Consider the following 6,000-nt stretch of genomic DNA (forward strand, 5'->3'; position numbering starts at 1 on the left):
GCTGCATCCTCACAGGGAGGGCAGAGGATTTGGCAACCAGTTCTCACAAAGGCTGCAACAGGTATGGGGGCTGTGGTTGCAGCATCTCAGGGTCTACAGCATGACAGGGAGATGGAGCAGAGGCTGTGGAGTGGGCAAACTCTGTACGACGTCCACTGCCAACTTGGAGACGGACTCCCCCATGCTCCTTGACATTGACAGGAGGTTGGCTGGCAAGCTAGCAAATGCACCCAGCATCTCAGTGTGCATGCCCAACAGCATTCCCCTGCATGCTGTCCTATTGAGATCCTGATCTGAGGCCCATGCAGCAGAACTTGTCTGGGACCTTGCCCTCCAGTGAGCTGGAAAATAAACCATCCTTTACCCTGGCCAGACTGCAGTCCACTTCTGCCCTCCACTTCAAGGGGTCCCACATGCAGATCCTAATTCTATGCTAGCATGCAAGGTAAGTGCAATGCTAGTGTCTGCAAGTGTCAGGTCACGTGATGGGACCTCGTGCTGATGCTCTCTCTCCTTCTGCTCCTGGAGCTACTATGCTGGCAGTGGCAGTTCTTGAGTGTCTGAAAGCAGAAAATCAGAAGGGAAAGGTTGGGGTGAGGGAAGGGGTCGGATGAGGTGGAGAGGAAGAGGTCCACGGTCACACTATCTGCAGCTTGCTCAACCTGCCAGATAGTAGGATGAAAGTGAGATGGGAATTGAGAAGGGACATAAAGCACAAACATACCGTCATCCTCAATGTTCTCACTGATGCAAAATGCCACGAACACTGTCGCAGCCAGCCCCATGTTGTGAAGAGCCATCTTATTTATAGGACTCAGGAGACTCAGGTGTCCTTGTCCCCGCCGGTTCTGCTCTGCTCCCTTCTATTGTGTGCCATTTTATCCTGCAAGAGAGAAGCAACTGTGTTGCACTGTGTTTAGGTGATGTGCCTGCCATAACTGAATAGCTGGAGGTATGAAGAGGCAGCGAGGGGTGGGTCTGAGGCTGGCAGCAATGGTGCATGTGAAGGAGTTAATTGGAGTATCTGGATGTTAGGAGTGAATCCTGAGTGCCAGGAATTGGTGCTGGGTGAGAGATGGGAAAGTGGTGCATTGAACAGTGTGATAGGCTAGGGAAGTGATGGGTTGGGGATGTCACGTGAAAATGCATTTACCTGCATGAGGTCATTAGATTTCTTGGATGAAAACTTGTGGACTTAGTCCTTGACAGAACAGCAAGATTATTTTCCGGTTGGAAAGCTGATTTCCCAGAGCAACAGCAATAGCCTCTGGGCACCCCATCCAATCAGGGAGGGTTCGGTGGTGGGGGTAGGGAATGATGCATCCATTCTGCCAAAGGAAGGATTTCTAATTAGAGGAACCACGACACAGGTTACAAGGACTCACCAGCATCTGGATTTTTGAGGCTGTAGCAGCCACAGGAATGGGGAGGAGACCTGGGAAGGCTGGGAGGAAGAGGCCAACCTCTCCAACCAAGCAGGTGTGGATGGAAGTAGCTGAAGAAGTCAGCAGCAGGAGTGTGATCCCTCCAACCTGGAGACAGTGCACTAAGAGGATCCGGGACCTCAGGAGGATATGATAGGTGAGTGGCATAACATTTTCAGGTGCCAAGCCCCACACTCTGATGCCCAACAATTCCTGCACAGCACTCTTCGGGTCAACACACCTGATAGTTCCACTCAGTTCTCTCTCTGCAAGCACCTGACATCCCCATCTGAACAGCCAACATTCTCACTCACCTTCAGCCTATTGCCCGCTCACACCCATGCCTCACAGAATTCCTCTACAAATGGTGTCCTTCCCTCCTCGCCACATAAGCTATTATGAATACTCACACCTCTCTGCTTTCTCTCCTTGCAGGAGAAGAGAGCACACCACTTGGCGAGAGGCAGTGACCCAGCTGGGAAGGGGGGTGAAGGGGGTGTGGTGGGAGTTGGCTGGGTAGTTGGCCCTCCCGTGACAGGCACCTTGTTGGCAACTGACAATGCCTGCCCGCCTGGTCCACTGAGAAGGAGGTCTTGCTCCAGGAGGCTGCAGATGTCAGCAGCGACTGACCGTGAGAGCCTGAGCCTTCTAACAGTTTTGCTGTCATTACTATTTCAAAATCTGGGCCAATGAGATGAAAGGCATCGGTTTTAGTAGTTGAGGGGAATATTTGCCAGGACTCTGGGGCCTAGAAACTCAATTGCACCACAGCCGTTTTACCAGAAATAAACGGGTACATAAGCATCCAATATGGCAGGCAGGAAACACACACTGTTAAGAGATGGAAGTGTGCCACTCACCATATTGGATTGGGCTTCTCCTTAGTTATCCAGGCCGCAGGCCAGAACTATTCAAAGCAATGAATAAAATGTTTAAATAAGTGTCCTTTGCTTATTGTAGGACCAGTTTGTGAATTTGGGCTACCCCAGCATATGAGTTGCCGCATGATGAATTCACCTAGAAAATCACGGTGGTAACAGGCAGGAAGGTTCCTATGCCAATGCTATTAAAGGAATTATGCAGTACTTAAAGGTTAGTTGCTGTTTTCTCATTTCAGACTTAATGCGCATTTTGGCCTGTTATCTGACTCTAGAAACTTAATTTTGCCTGCTGAGAAGGTGGTTTTGTTGGGAGTTGCTCAGTTTTTGGCTGTCTTCTAAACAGTTGGTTTACAGTCATGTCTGACCTGGTGAAACTGCCTTTGGAGCTGGAGGAGGGGGAGAAGCAGTCACAAGGAAGACAGCAGAGAGCAGGAGAAGCTTCCATGAGATGGAGGAGAAGGGTACTGTGCAGGAGGTCATACCCATAGCAGGTACTCAGGAAGCACTTCTCCTACATGAACTTTCTGTAGGATCAATGTATGATCACTTTCACTTCAAAATGGAGGTTGTCAGTGAGCTACGTCACCTGCTGCAGCCACAACGGTAACCTTGCACCAGGGCATGGACATCAGTATCTGTAGCTATCAAAGTCACTTCACCTTTATGCCTTGGGCTCCATTCAGGCTGCAGTAGGTTGACATCAGCAACATATCCCTGTTCGCAGTCCTCTTCTGTAGCTGGGAGGTCAATGAGGCTCTCTAAATGAGAACGAACACTTACATCTTCTTCCCCATGGACAAAGTAAAGTAGGACTAGAGAGCACTAGGCTTTGCCTGCATGGCAGGCATCCCCAGGATGCAAGGTTCCATAGACTGCACCCACATTGTCTTGCGTGCTCCCCATAATCAACCTGGCATCTTTACCAATCAAAAGGGATTCCACTCTCTCAACATACAGATGGTTTGCAGCCACAGGCAGTGGAGCAGGCCTGTGACCATTATCCTGGCAGCAGTCACATTGCATTCATCCCGCATCAGCCCTGCAGGCTGCACTTATCCCAGCAGGCCATGAAGTTACAGGCTTGCTTCTGGAAAACAAGGTCTATCCCCTCCAGACATGGCTTATGACTCCTTTAGGGAACCCAGGCATAGCTGCAAAACAAGCCTACAATGAGAGCCATGCCTCCACAAGAAAAATGATTGAACAAACAATTGCCAAGCTCAAGCAATGTTTCTGTTACCTGAAATATTCTGGAGGAGCTATGTAGAACATCCCTGAGTGGATATCCAGATTTGTGATCGCCTCCTGCATGCTCCATAATGTTGACATCACGAGGGATCAGCTCTTACCACCACCTAGATAGCTAGAAGTACAGCAGTTGATATATGAGGAGGAACAGGAGGAGTGTCAGCGATCACCAATGCCCTTACCTGCCAGAGTTTTGAGAAAGACTAACTATCTCTAAATCACTTCACCTGAACAATCCCTCCCAACCCCAATATACCAAGTCTTTCTCACTGCCCTATTCTGGGTTTTGAGGGTCCAGCTACAAATTGCTGCATCTTAGTGTGGGAAGGGGCAGGCCAGACCAACTGACTGTGTGGCACTAATGAGCAGAGTGGGTGACAAGGGATCAGGTATACTGTCATCCTGAGAGAGGACAGCACATGCCTCTCCCATTGAGTCAAGACCATCTCCTGAGACTACACCTCAGCACTCCTTCAGCTCTGTGTGAATACAGAGTGCAGGAGTGAGATGACGGGAAGCTGCTGTCAACAGTGGCTCCCAAAGGCAAGCTGGAAGCTACGCGAGCTACCATGGCAGCTGAGAGAATTGCTAGGAGAGACTCCAAGATGATGGGCACCACTGCCATGTTGATGGAGTCACTGCTTGGTCTATGTTGAATAGAATGATCTTCACGCTCTGCTCAAAGCCTTGGCACAAGTTGGAGCTTGAGTTCTCATGCGCTGCAACATTGGACTGAATTTAATGGGGCCCCCAGAGATGGGCAAGAAAGCAGAGAGGACTCATAGAAATGCGACAGGAGGCAGTTGGGGCGTGCGTGGTGGAGGGCCCATTGCCTTCCTGTCACACCGGAATTTAGTCGAAGGAGGGATAGGCACGAAGACAGCCTTTCCATTCAGAGGCCAACTGAAGCCTTTAAGAGGCCTATTATCAGCCACATGGGCCTCTTCCCTCTGTTACTGGAATTAAGCCAGTGGTGGTGGGACCCCACCATCCACGCAGGGAGGACACCCAGTAAAACGAGGTGACTTCCCTGTGGTCTTGGTGGGGAGGAGGGGCCTTTCCACTGCACACAAAGCCCACCTGCCCTCCCCTCATCACTGGAGCCTGACGGACTGGTCCCAGTGTTCCCATCTCACTTACCCTGGGTTCAGGTCTTCAACGTTGGGCCTGGTTCCAAGGCCGTTTGTAGTACTGGCAGTGGCCACCACTCCCAGTGGCACTGCTGATACTAGTAAGTTGGCAGCCCTCTGATGGGCCAGCAGCTCTTGGAGGGGGATCCCCATCTTTAAAGGAAGATGGTGCCAGGTTGTTATTTGACCTTGCGCCATTAAATAGAGCCAGGTGGGCTGTGAATAGCTGAGACAGGGTTCTCATCACCCTGCTGGCTCTACTGAATCCTGCCCATTGTATGCAAGCTCGCTGGTAGTCTGCCAAGAGCAGCTAAGTTGAACGAACCCCCAGGGAACGTGGCTGGCTGAGGGCCAATTCACACCCTTGCAAAGAACATAGATTGATATCAACAACAACTCGCATTTATATAGCACCTTTAATGCAGGAAAACATCCCAAGATGTTTAAGGAGAGGCTGAAGAAGATTGAGTGTTATATTCTCAAAACTTCAGTATTTTTAGAGGAGTCAGGGAAGGAAACTAGTGATCCTTAAAGCAAGCGATCAGCAGGCATTGCAGGAGCGAAGTCAGTGATAGAAGAATTATATAGAAGAATTTCATAACAGCAAGTGTCAGCGATGGCTCAGTAATAGCTCCCTCACCCCTGCATCATAAGGTTGTGGCTTCAAGTTCTACTCCAGAGACTGGAGCACAAAATCAAAGGAATGCTGCACTGCACTGTTTTTTGAATGAGATTTTAAACTGAAGCCCTGTCTGCTCTCTCAGGTGGGTGTAAAAAATTTCCACGGCACTATTTTGAAGGTGTTTTTGCCAAATTTTATTCCCCACTCAACATCACTAAAACAGATGAACTAGTCATTATCAGACTTCTGTTTTTGGGACCTTACTGTGTGCAAACCAGCTGCCACATTTCCTATAACCATGACTACACATCCAAAATACCTCATGGATTATAAAGTGCTTTGGAACATCCTGAAGTCTTGAAAGGTGCTTTAGAAATGCATGTTCTTTCTTACATGGGCTGTGGATGGAAAGAGGCTATGTGGATTTTTCTTGCTTTAGATTTTCTGTTGTTCTTATTTTGGTTGGGTATGGTATAGTCTGATGTAAGGTCACAGACCTGAAATGTAAACTTTGCTTCTCTCTCCACAGGTGCTGCCAGACCTGCTGAGTAATTCCAGCACTTTTTGTTTTTATTTCAGATTTCCAGCATTTGCAGTATTTTGCTTTTATTATATGGTATAGTCTCATTAGTTGAAAAGTAATTTCACAAAGTAAAAATTTAGAATCTTGCAGCACAGAAAGGGGCTCTGTCAGC

The sequence above is a fragment of the Heterodontus francisci genome, chromosome 15 (assembly GCF_036365525.1).
Source record: "Heterodontus francisci isolate sHetFra1 chromosome 15, sHetFra1.hap1, whole genome shotgun sequence".
Classification (NCBI taxonomy): Eukaryota; Metazoa; Chordata; class Chondrichthyes; order Heterodontiformes; family Heterodontidae; genus Heterodontus; species Heterodontus francisci.